General features: G+C 33.4%; 1 long non-coding RNA gene across 2 annotated transcripts in view; it reads left to right on the forward strand.

Annotated features, from left to right (window-relative positions):
• The first annotated feature begins 11,008 nt into the window (after positions 1–11,008).
• The window catches only part of LOC136031052 (uncharacterized), a 54,855-nt gene continuing 46,903 nt past the window's right edge, over positions 11,009–18,960 (forward strand). Inside the window, exon 1 of one of the 2 annotated variants that reach the window (XR_010618418.1) lies at positions 11,009–11,157. This is a non-coding gene — a long non-coding RNA (uncharacterized LOC136031052). Of the gene's footprint in view, positions 11,158–17,937; positions 18,593–18,960 lie in introns of those variants that run through there. The other variant, XR_010618419.1, reaches the window with a different exon arrangement.

Here is an 18,960-nt window from a genome sequence, read left to right on the forward strand (position 1 = left end):
TGATTTTTTTTATATATTAAGTTTTCTAAGAACAAGAAAAACTCAAGATTGTTAGTACTGATTAAGACTAATAAAATTAAAGCTGGAAAAAACAATCCCACATATCTTGAAAAACGACTCTGAGGAAAGGGCAAAAAGACAAAGATGGCAAAAAAACTGACCAAATCTATATAAATAAATAAATATTACTTTATTTTAAACTTGTGTTGTTCTATTGGAAGCCAAAAATAAGGAGGGAAGGGTTACGAAAAATTTCAAGCAAGAGATCAACATCATTAGTTGATTTGTTGTTTTTCTTCTTCCGGTAACGCATTCTATAAATAACTTTTGGTGTGAGATTTGTCATTTAAGTTAGTTGTACTATTTTGAATACAAAAGCTGTACGACAAGAAAAAAAAATAAACAATTAAAATTTTTAAAACAGATTAAGGTCGGTGAAAACAAGAAAAAAATGGACGAATATTTTGTATCAATATTCTTAAAAACAAAAATTCACACCAATATTAAAATTATTTATGATATTAATAGAAAATATTTTTTGCCGTTTCCTCCCCCCTCCTCTTTACGGCTGAAGAGGACAGTGGAAATCCGTCCGGATTATTTGCCAACATTTTCACTCGTTTTTCTTTTTTCAGAACCCCGACCGATAAAAAAGTAATGTTACATTTCCTTTTCGTTTTGATTGGCCAATCCTACCCAAAAATCGCAATAATAGATTTTTCAGTGAAAGTGAAAATCATGATTTAAGCTTTAAAAGAAAAAAAAAAGGCTACTGCCACTTCTACCCCGGCTGTGAGTTTAAGCTAAGAGACAATCTTGTCTAACAGAAGGACATTTTGTGCCATGAATAAATTTCAGAGAATTTTGAGAAAATCTATTGTGACCCATTAGAAACCGCGTCTTACTTAGCCCTGTTGGCTTGGAATTACTCTAAAGACTAATTTATATATTTTTCGTTTCATATTGTTAAAGACGATGTCATATTTCTTTTAGAGCACAGTCAAAGACACGTGATTTTTTTCTCTTTTTTTAAGGGTTGATCGTATTGAACCTGTAGTTACAGAATATTGTGAGAGGGCTCATTCTAACAAAGTGATTAAGTTTAGTGCGCTTTTAAGTAATGAATGCAGGGCCATATCCAGGACTAAATGGAAGCAGAAACCCTCTCCCTTCTGAAGGCGGGGGGTCAAGAGGGTGTCGTTACCAAATAATTTTTATTCGGAATGGGATTAGGGGTGCCAAGGGAGTCTTTTCGGAGGGAACGGTGATTGTCAAGGGTTCTTACCTGCAATTTTTAAGTTTGAGAAATAATTGTTGTTTTTTTGGGAGAAATAGTCTTCTTAGCAGCATTTTACGGTTAATTGACAAGACGCAGGAACTTTTCGGGGGATAGTTCAAATGCAGTAGCCCTTAACTTCTCACATCCACCTCTTTAGTGTATCCCACAGAACAAAAGAGAACGAATTCCAACAAGCATATTTTTCAGCCTTTTTGTGCTGTAAAACAACAGTTTTGGCCCAAATAGGGCCAACGTACTGCTGTCGATTAGCAGTAAGTTTAACGTTATCCCTTACTTTCAATTAGAAACATCATACTGCAATGGGGTCTTGAACGCTTTCCAAAAAGCTCCTTTGCTTAGTTTTTTGTTTTTGTCAGCTTTAGCTATACTATTTATTAAATTTCAAATATTTGTGCTTACGCTTTACTTCTCTTACTATCCTCATGAGCATAGCTAGGAATTTTCCTGAAGTGGGGGGGGGGACTTGCCTGACCCTTAGATTCATAAAATTACAAGGATATGCTTTCCTTTCAACACAAAGATAAATTGAATCGAACAATAATTTTATTTTAAGATCTATTTAAATAATTCCATTTTAAAATGCTAAAACAAAATATTCATACTTAATGACTCATAGATGGCATTTTGGATCTCTATAAAGGGGCGAACTATAAGTATTGCGAATTGTTTTCCAACACATATTTGAGATTCTACTCACCGATTATTTAGAAATCTTCACTAGAGCATTGGTTATCTTGCGGTTCGTAAGCACATGCTATGTTTTACTTTGTTTACGTACTTCTTCTTCTTTTTCTCCTGGAATTAAAGGATAGAACTACTGGTTGGCAAAGACACAATAAGAAGAACTTAGAATATCAATTGAAGTACATCTGATAAGTTTTTAGTATTATATTTATCACCCGAAACAGTTTGGTCATACCGTTTCATGTCCTACTCCTTTTTTTAAGCTTTGATATTATCATGGTATATTGGTATATTGGGTATATTGCATGGTATATTGGCGAGACAGACGCAGCGTTTTTAGGCGTGTTTGAAAACTACTAAAATATAAGCGGGTAGTCCACAAAGTATAGCCCTACTCTCATTTTCGTGAACGAAAGTTTAACAAATATCTTTTAAAAGATGATTTAGGACGCATTTGTATGAACAGATAAAAGTTTAAATTATATTTGTTAATTTTGATGAAAATCTTATATTTATATTGACAATAAAAATATAATTTAAACATCATTCGGCAAGTAAAAAAGCAATCAAAACTGGGGTTTTGTAGGCTGGTGGAGTTTGAAAGAAAAATATAAAGTGAATATTTTACTTTTGTTATTAATACCAACAGAATGGCAAAATGTCCTTGGAGTTTCTGATGACATTCACTTTGCTCGGACGACAGCTAAGGCTGACTGACCTTGCAGATCTCACTAAACGGGGATTGACGCTTTTGTGCTACTTGACCAATACCATCACGTCATAAAATCTCACTCTAAAATCCTCGCCTTACATAAATTAATATTTCTATTAAAAAAAAAACTGTTTGGCAAAAACAGATTTTGGCTAGTAAAAAGTAAAAGCAATTATAGAAAAATTATTGCGGATTCTTTGCCTTTATGAAATACCATTTTGAAACTTCACTACTCGTAGGAGACAATTTTCGTCTAAAATCATAAAAGCCTCATGGTATTAAATCTGCCCGTAGTTCAAGATACGTGTATAAATGTGATCTGGAATAGTATCCTCATGTGATAAAACCCAAACTGCTTTCAATGAGTGTCTAAAGTTCATGTATCCATGAACGTGATTTTGTGATTTTTGAACGTGAATTTTGATGAACGTGATTTTGTAAGCACGTGATTTTGTAACAACTTTATAGCTTTAATTTGCGCCTAAAAGACAATATACTTGAATAACTTGATTTATTACTTTCAGATTTATCCATTCATTAAACCAGAGCTATGTTATTACTTAAACTTTTTCTGAGAGTGACCAAAACTTGCTTAGAAATAGAGAAACTTTTCTATTATGTCTCTGCGACGTTTTCAGTATATTTTGCCAAAAGAGAACAGCTGAATTAAAAAAAAGAAAAGAATTTGGTAGACAAATAAATCTGAATCTGAGCTATCAAATGATAGTACGGAAATTGCTGTCGAGTTAAAAACATTAAAGTCATAGGACCGAAGAAAAATAACCTACCGGGAACTTAAACTTTAACTGACCGAAGAATTGTGGAAACATTCTCCAGCTGGTAAAAAGTGTACTAAAAACAAACTACCTGTCCTTAAATAATAACTTAAATATTGAGATTGAAATTTTTGATTAAAATATCTTCCCTTTAAATAGTAGCTTAAATATTGAAATTGAAATTTTTGATTAAAATATCTTTCCTCTAAATATTAACTTAAATATTGGAATTGAAATTTTTGATGAAAATATCTTTCCTCTAACTATTAACTTAAATATTGAAGTTGAAATTTTCATGAAAATATTTTTCCTTTAAGTAGTAACTTAAATGTTGAAATTGAAATTTTTGATGAAAATATCTTTCATTTAACAGTAACTAAAGTATCGAAATTGAAATTTTTGATGAAAATATCTTTCTTTTAAATAGTAACTTAAATATAAAAATTTAAATTTTGATGAAAATTCTTTTAAATTTTATAAACTGTTTTATGGACTTCGTCAAACTGCCTTCTTATCCATTTTACAACTCTCCCTCCCCCCTAAAAAAGAATATATATTCCTGGTATTTTACTTTATACCGAAGGAAAATTGTGATCTCACGCTTGGACTCACGACACTGTTATTGGGAGTATGATGATCTACGATCAGATCTAACCAGGCCTGTTAGTGGGTTTTCCTCCTTTGCTGCATTCAAACATATACTCCCTCTTAAACAAGCAATTTCACGACAAGCCAGCAGCTGTAATTTACAAGAAAAGGACAAGATACTCATGTCATTGGATTTGCTTGTCTCAGGTCTATCTATCACCAACATAGAGCTATGTTATTACTTGGAGTTTCTTCCAAAGAAGGATCTAAACATGCTTAAAAAATTACCCTTTTTTTGACAATTTTTGAACAAACTTTCAAATTATCTTCAATCTATGTACCCTATATAACAAGTTTCAAAAATTCCAGGTCGATAAATACATAAAACTCAATCTCAGCTATGGTGCGATAGCAAAATTTTCATCCTTCGTTCAGAAATAAAAAAAGGGACGAGAGCAGAAAAATAGTATACCAAATTTTTTTAAGGGAACATTCACCTTAATATTTGCACACAAATAGGTTTTGTTTTCTCTAGACATAGGTACATAAGCAAATTATATAGGTAGAAAATGGTGATATTTACTAAGTGAATTTTTCCTTTTTTTTATAAGGTGAATTCGGATAAGGTAAGGTGAAGTAATAAGAATTTTTCAAACAGTTCGTGGTAACGAACTGTAGTATGGAATGACCCGGCTCAATAGTGACCGAAACTCTAAAAAACGGAATTTTGATACCAATAGTTACATCAAAGAATCATACTTTAGTGCTGATATTAAATATATAAGTTTTATCCAGTTTAGCCTTACCCATAAAAAATTACGAGCATGAGAAAATTTGCCATATTTTAGAAAATAGGGGTAAAAATCCCCTAAAAGTCGCGGAATCTTAACGAAAATCACACCATCAGATTCAGCGGATCAGAAAAGTCAACTGTAGAAGTTTCAAGTCATATTTACAAAAATTTAGAATTTTGTTTTTTTGCGAGAAGACAGATCACGGAGGCGTGTTTATTTGTTTTTTTTTGTGTTTTTTTTCCCAGGGGTGATCATATCGACGCAGTGGTACTGAAATTTCGGGAGAGGGCTTATTCTAAAGGTAGTTGAAAGTTATACTTTCTTTTTTAAGTGAAAATAAAAAAAAACAAGTTTTTTGAAATGAAAGTAAGGAGCGACATTAAAACTTAAAACGGACAGAAATTACTCCTTATATGAAAGGGGCTTTTCCTCCTCGACACCCCGCTCTTTACGCTAAAGTTTTTTATTGTTTTAATAAGTAGAGTTGCGAGAAAGAGTCATACTTTAGCGCAAGGAGCGGGGTGTCGAGGAGGAAAAGCCCCTTTCATATAAGGAGTAATTTCTGTTCGTTTTAAGTTTTAATGTCGCTCCTTACTTTCATTTCAAAAAACTTGTTTTTTTATTTAATTTCTGAAAGTTTTTGAATTAATGCATGTCTGATTTTGGCTCTCCGTACATAAATTTGCTATTAATTCTTTTTTTGGCTAAATGGCTTTCTCTTAGTTTTGATCAGACGATGTTGAGAAATAAGGGGTGGGGAATGGGGCCTAGTTGCCCTCCAATTTTTTCGGTTACTTATAAAGGCAACTAGAACTTTTAATTTCTAACGAACGTTTTTATTAGTAAAAAATATACGTAACTTAAGAATTAACTTACGTAACAAACTTTTATATTCTTATATTTTTGATTATATATATGAGGGAGTTTGTCCCCCCGTTAATACCTCACTCTTCACACTAAATCTTAAGTTTTGTCCCAATTCTTTAAGAATGACCCCTGAATCAGAAAGGCCGTAGAATAAATAGTTGAAATTACTAAAAATAATTTAGCATAAAGAGCGAAGTATTTATCTCCTTCTAAATACCTCGCTCTTTATGCTAAAGTATTTTAGAACCCCTCATATGCGTAATAATCTCTGTTCGTTTTAAGTTTTAATGCTTCTCCTTACTTTCAATTGAAAAAACTTTTTCATGTTTATATTTTCATTGTTTTTTTTTTTAATAGTAATGCTAGAAAATCCTTTTCATTGAATTTCTCTTCCCCCATGAAATATTCCTCCAAGGAAAGATCTTCTCATATAGTCCTCTCCCCTCCCACACCCAAACAATAAATCCCCCTGAAAATGTCGGTACACTTCCCAATAACCATTACTGTATGTAAACATTGGTCAAAGTTAGTAACTTGCAGCCCCTCCTCCAGGGACTGTGGGGGGTAAGTCATCCCCAAAGACATAGTTATTGTGGTTTTCGACTATGCGGAACAAAATGGTTATCTCAAAATTTTGATCCGTTGACTTTGAGAAAAAAATGAGCGTGGGAGGGGGCCTAGGTGCCCTCCAATTTTTTCGGTCACTTAAAAAGGGCACTAGAACTTTTTATTATCGTTAGAATGAGCCCTCTTGCAACACTCTAGGACCACTTGGTCGATACGATGACCCCTGGGGAAAAGATAAAAAAAAAAAAAACAAATGAACACGCACCCGTGATTAGTCTTCTGGCGAAAATTACGAAATCCCACATTTTTGTAGATTGGACCTTGAAATTTTTTTCTATAGGGTTCTCTGATACGCTGAATGCAATGGTGTGATTTTGTTACGATCCAATAACTTTTAGGGGGTGTTTCCCCCTATTTTCTAAAAATAAGGCAAATTTTCTCAGGCTCGTAACTTCTGATGACAAGGACTAAATTTGATAAAACTTATATATTTGAAATCAGCATAAAAATCCGATTCTTTTGATATATCTTTTAGCATCGACATTCCGTTTTTTAGAGTTTCGTTTACTATTGAGCCGGGTCGCTCCTTACTACAGTTCGCTACCACGAACTGTTTGACCAAAAAATTGGAGGGCACCTAAGCCCCCTCTCACGCACATTTTTTCCCCAAAGTCACCAGATCAAAATTTTGAGAAAGCCATTATATTCAACTTAGTCGAGAACCTAATAACTATGTCTTTCGGGACGACTTAATCCCTCACAGTCCCCAGGGGAGGGGCTGCAAGTTTTAAAATTTGACCATTGTTTACATATTGTAATGGTTATTATGAAGTGTACCGACGTTTTCAGGGGGAATTTTTCGCGTTGGGGTGAGTGTGGGTCGTGGAGAGGGGGTTATGTGGGAGGATCTTTCCATGGAGGAATTTATCATTAGGGGAAAAAATTTCCATGAAGGCCGCGCAGGATTTTCTGGCATTATTAAAAAAAAATGAGAAAATAAATATTTTTTTTCAACTGGAGGTAATGAGAAGCATTAAAACTTAAAACAAACATAAAATATTATGTATATAAGAGGGTTCGTCCCCTTCACAATACCTTGCTCTTTACGCTGAAGTATTTTTTGTAACTTCAACTATTTATTCTACGGCCTTTGTGATTCAGGGGTCATTCTTAAAGATTTGCGACAAAATTCAAGCTTTAGTGTAAAGAGCTAGGTATTGACAAGGGGGCGAGCCCCCTCATATACATAATAAAAATACACAAATATAGAAGTTCGTTACGTAAGTTAATTTGTAAGGTAAGTATGTTTATTACTAACAAAAAAGTTTGTAAAAAATAAAAAATCTAGTTGCATTTGTAAGTAATCAAAAATTGAAGGGTAACTGTATATATTTTAATTTTGCCTGGATTCGGAATAAAGCCATTTAACAAAAAAAAATGTAGATTTCGTTTTAATTATTCACGTGCGCTGAGCCAAAATCATAACATTTTGGCGTGAAGAGTATTGAGGATGGGACAACCTCTTTCATATACGGAATAATTTCTGTTCCTTTTAAGTTTTAATGTCGCTCCTTACTTACAGTTAAAAAAAACTGTTTTTTTTAATTTAATTTTCTTTATAAGGTGAAGTCGGATAAGGTAAGGTGAAGTAAGGTGAATTATTTTCTTTATTAGGTGAAGTCGGATAAGGAAAGGTGAGATAAGTGATTTTTTTCTTTATAAAGAGAAGTCGGATAAGGTAAGGCGAAGTAATGTGAGTGGTTTTTTCTTTGTAAGATGAAGTCGGATAAAGTAAGGCAAAATAAGCAGATTTTTTTCTTTATAAGGAGAAATCGGATAAGGTAAGGTGAAGTAAGGTGAATTATTTTTCTTTATTAGGTGAAGTCCGATAAAGAAAGGTGAAATAAGTGATTTTTTTTCTTTATAAAGAGAAGTCGGATAAGGTAAGGCGAAGTATTGTGAGTGGTTTTTTCTTTGTAAGTTGAAGTCGGATAAGGTAAGGTAAAATAAACAAATCTTTTTCTTTATGAGGAGAAGTCGGATAAGGTAGGGTGAAGTAAGGTGAATTTTTCTTTATTTGTAAGGTGAATTCGGAAAATATAAGTCAAAGTACGGTGAATTTCTTTTCTTTATAGTGTGAAGTCGGATAAGGTAAGGTGAAGTAAAGGAGATTTTTTTCTTTACAGGGTGAACACGTATAAGATAAGGTGAATTTATTTTCTTTTTATAAGGGAATGTCTTCTTCTGTTTCACCTCTGTTCTTTGGAGTTGATGAGAACTTTACAAAATATCAGCCGCTATTTGCAGTCTTGATCCAACTGTTTCATTGAGCTAGTCAAATTTGCCTTTTACCTATTAATTTAACCTTGTAGCTATTCGAAGCAAATGCGACGATAAACATGGAATGTAAATATGAGTTAGGAATCCAACTTATAGATTCTAATCCATTCTGATGTTTGAATATACAAACGTGAAGGGTGGGCGGATGTCTTAATATAATCTGTGTTCCTGTCACTTCATCCCCACCTGTCCAAAGGGTTAATCCTGTCAACCCTTCCCTTGAATATACTCGTAGTATTGTTACACCACTCAAATTTAAACCACTAGGATAGTACACTTAGACATCTGATTACAATCGATTCATTCATAAAGGTATTCTTCTTAAGGTCATTATGGGAATATGAGTGAGCAAAACTTATGGTTTTGTTTCTAATGTAAATTCCTACTTGCTTTCTAAAACAATTTTGTTTATCTGATTGATAAAGGACTGAAGTTTTATTTTTTATTGCCGCTAAGTGTTTTAAGCAATTTCAAGCACCAAGGGTGACATTTTTCAGCTTACAAAATTATATTCAATGTCCAGACATGTATCTTAAAATAATTGTGTATTTTACACTGAAATAAACGTAAATTTTTTCTAATGTAAACTTTTTTCTCTTTACTATGAGATTTCTTTATTTAGACTGAAGAAGAACCTGTCTTTCATACTGTATTTCAAAGTGAAATAGACAAATGTTTGTTAATTTGTCCTATCAGTTAAATTTTTTCCGGAATAGCATTTCCCTAGAATTAACAAATCTTAAACCTCATACAGGGTCATATCCAGTATTTTTTTAGGGGGATGGGTTATAAAATAATTTTTGGTGGGGGGCTATAAAAAGATTTTTTGGGGTACAAAAAAACTTTAAGAAACACAGCTGTAAATTGTTTATACTGATTTTTGTAACGTTTTTACGTGTCCAGACAAAATTTCCACGGAGGATTTCAACCCCCAACCCCCCCCCCCTGTATACGGTCTTGGCCCCAAGAAATCATATAAAATGGTTGGTTATTTTTCTTAAGGTTATTAATAAAGAAAAATTAGAATCATTTTTACTAATACAAACGGTTTTTTAATATTATTTTGTCTTAATTGGAAAATGAATTAGTTAATTTCTTACGTTGAACTTTGCCTAAGTCTAAGAAAAATAAACTCTTATCGATCAATTTTTTTCTTTAGTTTTAGTTTATGTTTTTAGCATCAAGAAGTGATCTAAATTACTTAACTTTATATTATTCTTCTGAAATCTTCAATTTTTGTTTAATCAAACTGCTTACACCACTGAGTTCACTGATCACGCAAAGTTGTTTATATTCAAATTTTTCTGTGAGATACTGAAAGGAACATAGGGCTTTGTCGATGTTCTTATCAAACTCTTTTGATCACTAATCAGATCAGACTGAGCTTGGGTCTCCTAAAGAGCTTCTTTTTTTTCAGAGTATGCAAGGTTCTTTAGTTCTTGTTAAAAAGTTTCTTTTCTAAAAAAAGGGCTTTTTTCTTAAAAACCAGCATAAAAAGCCAACACAAAACAATAGATATCTTCACTTTAATTCAAATCACCCCCCACAAGTTAAAAGAGCAGTTGTAACTTCCCTCATTGATCGTGCCCTGAATATTTGCTCCGATTCGAATATAAATGCAGAAATAAACTTTATCAGAGATATTCTTTTTGGTAATGGATACCCCATTCCTTTTGTCAATAAAATAATTAACCGTAGAGTAAAAAGACATTCTTGTAAAATCGAAGAAGATATTTCACAATGTGAGGCTACTGATAAGCCTTCAAATATTGTCTATCTTCCGTATGTCCCAAAAGTCACAACAAAATTAAAAAATATTTGCACAAAAAATAATCTGTGCGTAGTTTTCACTAATAATTTTAAAATCATTAATTTCTTAAATTCCGGTAAAGATAAGACCCCAGTTACTCGCCAAAGTGGGGTCTATCAAATACCCTGTGATTGTGGAAATTACTATGTCGGTAGGACCCATCAGAATCTAGAAAAACGGTTACAACAGCATAAAAAAGACATAGACAAGGCATTAATTTCATATAGTTCCAACAACTCCTTTGATTCTGCTTTAGGTTGGCATATATTTAATAATCCGTCCCACACGATACTTTTTGAAAAATCTTCACTCATCAGTAATGATTTGGGGATAAAACAGGTGGTTCGAGAATCAATCGATATTAATCTTAAAATAAATAATAATATTTCTTTGAACTAGGACTTAGGGGAATACTCACTAAATTCTTTATACTCAAATTTAATTAAAAATGATCTAACAAAATATTTTACTAAACCGATTTATAATAGTGTTGAACCAGCTACGAAAAGGCCTTTGAGACAGGCTGCTAAAAAAAACAAGGTTGGCTCTGAGAGATTGCACTTAATCACTTTGTTCTCTTTAGTTTGAATGAATTTATATTCTCGCTTCATTCTTTTTGTCAGTCCTGGTTGAACTTCGTTGAAGTAAGGATGCTAGGGATGTTTTTAAAAAAAAAGTTTTTAAAATATATTATTTAGTTTTAATTCTCACAATTTAATGTAAGCTTATTTATGTATTCATATTTTCTCTCTTATTCTCGTATTATGCTGAAGACGGCCCTTGGACATAGGGCCAAAATATTCACAGAATTGATTTCCACTGTCTTGAAAAGATTTTCCTTATTGTTTCTACTTTGTATTTGTTTGTTATTGAAAGGCAGTGTGGTCTTCGTCGCTATTTTTTACCCTCCTTATTTGGTACTGCACTGATTTGAAATAGCCCTAAAACACTTAAAATTGTTGACCTTCAAGGCCAACTTTGGCCTTAATATGCCTGAAGCCATTGGTAACCCCAGAGATAGGATTTGAACAGAATTATCTGAAAAATCTAATCCGGAAAAAAAACAAAGCTAAAACGGATAATCTGATAATCTACAAAACTGAAAAACTTGATTTTATTCTTACGTCCCAGGAAGTCCATTTTGAACATCAGTATATTTGGGAAAAATCAATTTAGTTTCATTTGTATAACTTCCATTAAATTATCATCAATATTTTCTTCATTTGAAAGCCATTTCAGACAAAAACTACCAATTAACGTCAAAGTTTAATTTAGGCATCAATTTCTATTCTTGTAAATGAAATCAGATCAGAATGAAGAATGATGACATAAACAAATTTGTCCTTTTAAAAGAGTAAAAGTAAATGAAAAGTCACAAATATCTTTATTTTTAAGAATTTTTTTGCCAAGTATAAAATTGATTACGGTAGTGGTTTTATTAGTACTTATCTGTTAGCCAGTATGCACTCGAGGATTTGGATCAATATATATATATATATATATATATATATATATATATATATATATATATATATATATATATATATATATATATATATATATATATATATATATATATATACAAAATATAATTTGGGCTGTATATTTCCATATTAGGGGGTTGGGGTTAAGTATAGTAGGGATGTATGTAAAATTTAACCTAGCCAAACCAAAATAGTAATTAAATATTTATTAAAATATGGCTACAATGTCGTTTTCCACTTAGCCTAAACCAATTATCTCCGTATACAAACAGCAATAAATCAGTTACTGTCTGATTTATTACATCCAAATTCTCGAGTGTGTACTGGCTAACAGATAAGTACCGTTTTACTATATTTTTTTCTAGATGCTATGACATATAGAAATCGCTGTTTAAAGTATATCTTGCTTTTGGTGAGGTGCAGATGACACTCAATCCTTTTTAGGGGGTTTTATTTCCTCTCTTAGTTGTTATAATTTCAGTTTGATTTGAACGTGACCTGATAATTGATCTGAGGTTCTGTTTGACTTGGGTTTTAAGCTAAGTTTGCGTTGTTGTTTCAACAATAGTGGTCTTTCAGCTGGCCATCTAGTAATGTTAGTAATTTAATGTCTTTATTTTTGAACGCTTAGACTTTAATATCATTCATTTATTTTTCTTCGGAAAAATTCTTTTGGAAAGTTTATTTGAATCAATTACCCAGAAAAGTTGCCTTTAAGAGTTATTTTACTGTCCACACACGTCCGCTCTTGAAACTTTCAAAGAAACGCTACATCTATAAATGCCCTTAAACCCAAACTATTATTTCGTAGTCTCGGACTTGTCACATTCGTAAACCCTAGTGACATGCGACTCCATTAGAGACATAATAAAAAAAAGGTGTTTCTAATCCCTCGTTGTCAAAGTTAATTCGTTGTCATAAGTAAATGCTTTCAACCAGTTTGGGTAGACATATCAACTAATGCTAACTTGTCATCAGAACTGTACCGACTGATCACCAACCTTAAAAGCATTACTCAACTTTTTCTCTACCGCCATTCCTCTTTTATTATTAATAACAGTACATGAGCTATTAACTACTCAACTATCTGTCTTTATTATCTAAAACGTAGCCACAGATGATTACTTGTTTAGAAGCTTTTGGTGGGATATTCGCGGCTTATAATTATAAGGTGATACTCCTTTGATTTGCTAGATAAAAGTGTTTGTCCTGGCGTGAATGCTGTAACCTTTCTAGGGTAAATATTTTCCTAGCAAGTTTTGGGCATAATTTATTCCAATAAATGGGGCAGTGTGGGAATAAATTGATAAAGAGTAATTGTCAAAAAGCCTTTAAGTATGGCAAGTGTCGATATAGCTATAGAAATACCTTGTGTGTATGTCCTCTTGCATGTATGGAGGGTTTAAAACACTTTCCTTTTGCTAAGAGCAAGAATCAATCAAAGGGACTTTAGTTATACCAAGAATAAAAAAAAAGTAAAAGACAGTAACTCTAATCTGGTAAAAAAAAATATAAAAAGTTCTTTTGCAGGCCCAAATTTTCCATTTTTAGGGAACCTCCTTCAGATAAATTCAAAAGGAGGGGATGGAGGAAACTTTAGCCCTTGGCCTCTATTCTTCATGATAATTATTTTTGGGCCAAGTCTGCAATATTGTTACTGTGGGTCGAGAGCTCTCCATTTATTGTAGTTTATTCTAACTTTTACGTAAAGTATTACGACTCCCACATAACTCAACCACCGTCAACTCAACCACTATAACTTGACTACCAAACAACTCAACCACCTTGAAATCAACTACCACATAACTCAGATCTGTTCCAATTGTTGTCTCGTGATGGATTTTTTAATATATTGTTTTAGATAAGGAGCAAAAAACGAAACTGTGTAAAAGGTGCCGTTTTTCAGAATAGCAAAACGTGACTCAAAGAGAGAAAATGCGACTCCAGAGGGCAAAAGTGTTGCCCTCTGGGCAACAGAGAGCAATTCGTATTTATTTTTCCGCTATTTTTTCATAAAATCCTCAATAACTGTAAATGTTGTTATTTTCCAAATTTATTTAAGCTTCGGTGTGACCATAGGCATTGGAAATGTTAATAGAAAAGCACGTATTTGTGGGTATTTTTGCATTCAAAGCATCTTTTTATTCTTGCATATGAGCAATTGCTTGTTTTCTTCCTGAGGGTATATTTAAACGTATCTTGAAAGTCGTTGACAAAGTATTTTACATTTTGATATTTTCTGACCCCGCTGTTGAGCAAAAAGCTTCTAAAGACTTGGAATGAGCACAGATGAAAACTAACCATTAAGGATGTTCATCTTAAGAAGTTACTCAAGAGAAAATCACAATTATTAGTTTGGGCAAAATGAACACAGTGTTCATCAAACACTCTTCCAACATCTTTAATGGAACAAAAGCTAAGGCTGAGATGCTTTTGACGAGAATATAAAAAAATTGGGTTCGTTTCCAACTCTTGCTTTAGTCTCAGCGATTGAACTTTTCTTATTTCTAGACTCTTAAAAGTTAAAGAAACATCCCAATAGCTTAGAATTTGGAAACTCAACTCGAAAAGCATTTATACCAGCTTTTTCAAAATCTGTCAGAGTTCTAGGAGAATTGGCTCTTGCACCAAGTCTTTAAGTGGCGTTTAGCATGCCTCAATATGTGCTTTCCACCTTATCAGGCAAAAGAAAACAAATACATGATGGATATGAATCCCCTGCTTAAGCATGTATTGTATATAGCTGGAAGAAAAAGCCGGGGAATGAATCTTGAATGTTTCATCACCTAAGAACAGTCCTGATCTCTCAAGATACTATAACATATCCCTATGACCTATAGCCAAAATTATTTTGGGTATGTTTTTTTTCTGGAATCGTAAAGGACAAGATCTCGTTACAAATGTGTGACTTCAAAATCCATTGGCTTTTGGTTCAAGAGCCAATGGTTCTCGAAAATTATAACCGTTTTTTGTCTTTCTCGACGAATAGACTCTTCTAAGGCACTCTTTGCAGATATTCTAGCAAGTACGACCTCATTTTCAATTTGAAGCTGCTCCCCTAAAAGGTTTCTAGTTGAAGTGGCTACTGCTTGTTCAATGTTGGACTTTATTTGAGAAGTCCTCACATTGCTCTGATCACCAAGATGTGAATACTCACCAGGCTTTAGGGATTGATCAACAGATCTGAGTAAAACAGATCTGAGTTATGCGGTAGTTGAGTTACGCAGTGGTTGAGTTGTTTAGTGGTTGAATTTAAGGTAGTTGAGTTAAGTGGTAGTTAAGTTCTGGGTAGTTGAGTTGTTTGGTGGTCGCGTTGATGGTGGTTGAGTTGTCTTTTCACCAGGATTACGTACAAATATTTACCCGTACAAAAGGGAAGAGGTGGGGCGCCCTCAACAGAGATACTGTTTCTTTTTAAGAACTCCTCTTGTAAACGCAGTGACCTTAACATTCATTGATACCATTTTACAGTTACATACCTATAGAAAACTCTTCTGTAAACGCTTTCATGTATTGGGGGCTTTAAAGACATTTCTTGTACGAGATTTTGATTATAAACATTCTGAAAAATGTATGAAACCGATCCCCTTTGACAAAAAAAGAAAACAAACAGGAGCTAAACAACTTCACAAATAATTCAGTTTAAGTAGTTAAATTAATTGATCAATTAAGTGGCAATTTCCCTTCAATATTTTAGTAGAAATTACAAGATAGTACTGACGTATTATGCACTGAATAAGCAAAAGTTCCATAAGGATGCATGCAATCATAATTTAGATGTCACCAATCGATACCGTTAAGATTATTAGTGCATTTGAAGTGTCACATCAAGATGTCCTATGTTTTAAAACTGAATTGCACCAAAGTATATCCGTGGACCTAATGAAAAAAAATGAGCCACGTCATGATTAACCGGCGCTGAAATGCTTTTCTTTGGATAAATGGTCTACCTATTTTAGACACCGACTGACAAAATGCCTCAGATAGAGCCGTTCTAGGTGTTGGTGACGCACAGGATAAAATTTATCTCCCCCAAACCTCCCAAGAAATATTATGAGAACTAGGAAATAATTAAGGCAATTGCCTAAAATGATTTTGGCCATGGCTCTTGAAGCAGATTGAATTCACCCCCCCCCCCAATGAACAATTTTGAAAACTAAAACAATTTGAGCATTTAGAGAAATGTCAATAAAACTGATAGAAGACTATGTTGTAATAAATCTGAGAAAAAAAGGACTGGCTATTAGAATTTCTTCATTCCCAAAATAAGGGCTTACTTGACACTTTCGTAATCTAAATAAAGGAGATTTTCGCAAAAACAGTATGTGTTGATGTTTTAATAATATCTTTCTTATAAAAAATATGTTGACTTGGTGTAAGAAAAAGAGAGAAATAAACATTTTCCCTTTACCGTTTATGAATAAAATTTACCGCTGCAAACGCAACTGGTGAAAAAAAACTTATGCTGAGTGTTTCTTTGTAACTTATTAGGTCAAACATTTTAGCTTTCTATCATGAAATAAAATTGAAAAAGTTGATAAGAAAACTTTTGTTTTTGACTCTATAAATTTAGGAATGGAAGAATTTGGTTTAGTTGCACAAGGAACAATAGTATTTCCAGCATAATAATAAATCGGTATGTAATTATGACCATTTTTTATTGTGGGTGCGGGGTCAAATTTAAAAAAAAGGCATAAATTTTGATAGAGCGGAAGACGTGCACTTTAAACTGCGTTGACAGAAAATTATGTAACAATCACCACAGTCATGGGGAAAGGCAGACACGATCCCGCCTATTTTTGCGCCAAGGCCTATTAGAGCCTTAATGTTTTCCTCAATAGGGTAAAATTTAAGAGGGGTGAAGAAGAATGAAGGAGATGTAAACTATCCAGAACTTCAAAGTATAACACATTTTGCCCCTGGGTCCAGAGGCGCCATTTGGGAGGGGGGTCAGGGGTGGGCAAATGTCCACCTCAGATTTTCCAGGGGGCCCAAGCTTCCACCACAAAGGGCCCTTTGCCGGCCTTAATAATCCATTATGTCCAACATAATCCAGTCTGTCCAATTGATTTGAAATTACTGCACGCCTTGAGCGTGCAATAATTTCAAAGCTTATGCTACTGCACAAGTAATTTGAGCGTGCTACTGCACGCATTAACCAAAGAGCGTAATTACATGACGACCCTTGGGGTAATTACGCTCTTTGCTCTTAATTACTGTAAACTTTGAAAGTAGGTAAGATACATAATAAAATTCTCGAGTTCTGTCGAATGCCCATTTCCTAGATGATTACGCGACACGAAGTGAGTCGGGGGGGGGGGGGGCCCAAGGTGGAGTTTATGCCCACCCCAAGATTTGGTCCAAATGGTGCCTCTGCCTGGGTCCATTTTTGGCCTATCCTTACCAAAAAATCAAAATTTTCTAATTTTCTTTTGCGTGTTTCAAAATCATGAATCTCTTAGGAGAATACCCAATTTTCGTCTGTGTTGCCTCGTTAAATTGTGAAAATCAAATAATAAAACCAATTATTAAAATTGACAACACCTTTCGTCCGTAAAAATTCAAACGTTTACAATATGTTAAATTCTAAGGACAACAATACCTTCAAAGGATAGCTACACCGATTTAAGGTGTTTGGTGCCAAATGCTTTATGCCTTTTGTTGCACTTTTCAAGGCACAGATCAAGACTTCAATCATCCAGGCAAGATCGTATCTGAGGGGAGGGGGTACAGGGGTTAACCCCATCCCCCGTAATTTTTGCTTGACTCGAAAGAACATAATAAAAAGGTACATAATAAAAGTTTTTTTTTAATTAAAAAAAAAGTTTTTATAACCCCTCTTCCTCCAAAAAAAAAAAAAAAAAAAAAAAATACTGGATGTGCCCTTGCATTTTCGCAACAAGAATTTTTAAAGAATTAGCTATTAATAGAAATAAAAGTTACCTGTATTGTACAGAGTTGTTCAACAGGAACGTTTATAGTATGTTTTTTCAGTTATTGAGCTGATAGAGAAAAAAGTAAAAATTCAAAAAGTATAAATCGTACGAACGTCAGCATTCTTCAGCATTGTTTTTCCTTCAAGTTTACCGAGGAAGCTTTGAGCTACTTGAGCTGAAAAAGTCTATTTGCCTACTATCAATTACAAAAGCTAACGGACAAACCCATCTTCCCGTCTATGATACGGAATGACACTAAGAGTAGTTTGTAAACATATTTGGAAAGACATTTCTTGTCTGTCAACAGATAGCATAGCTGAACAATCATTGACAACTCAGCATTTTTAGAAGAAATAGTTGATTGTATTCATATTGCTTGTAAGCGACACTGGGATATCGATATTTTGTGAAGTAATGGCGTTAAGTGAGGTATTAAATGTTTGCTCTTCTGATACACCCTCCATTCTGTTCAACCAGGTGTGTGATAGCGACACCCCTTCTCTTTATATTCGCTAAATTCTTTGACGCTGTTAAGTGGGAGCTGAAAGTGGAATGTCTCCTCTTCAACATGCAGCACCAGACAAATTCTAAGTAGAAGCTTAAAAAATAAAAGAAAAAATTGGCAACTTTGAACCAGTGGCATGCGGTGGAATTCTTCAGCTTTGGGACGGAATGAAGTCTGTCTCTACCCTTTTTTTGACAGAAAACATTGATTGCAGTGAGTCTTCAATGAGGTATTTACCTTTACTATCAATTATCAGCTGTTAGTTAAAAAAAGGGGAAAAGAACAAGCCGTAATTTGAAACTGTAATTTTTTTCAATCAGTTAAAAAATATTTTCATTTTATTTTTGTGATGCATAGCCCATCACTCATCCCAGTACATATTTGGCTTTCCATGATAGTTTCAGAGGAAAAAGGTTCGTTCCATATTGCATGCGACAAATTATTTCCATTGCTTAATTTTTTGTAACAAAAGTCTTGTAGTTATGAAAAGATATTATTATCAAAAACTCTGCTTATCGCAAAAAAAGTGTTAAGTGCGAATAATACTATTAAAAAAAAATCCGATTAAAGAGTGACTTAAAGAAAAGTGTAAAAATT

The sequence above is a fragment of the Artemia franciscana genome, chromosome 9 (assembly GCF_032884065.1).
Source record: "Artemia franciscana chromosome 9, ASM3288406v1, whole genome shotgun sequence".
Taxonomy (NCBI): Eukaryota; Metazoa; Arthropoda; class Branchiopoda; order Anostraca; family Artemiidae; genus Artemia; species Artemia franciscana.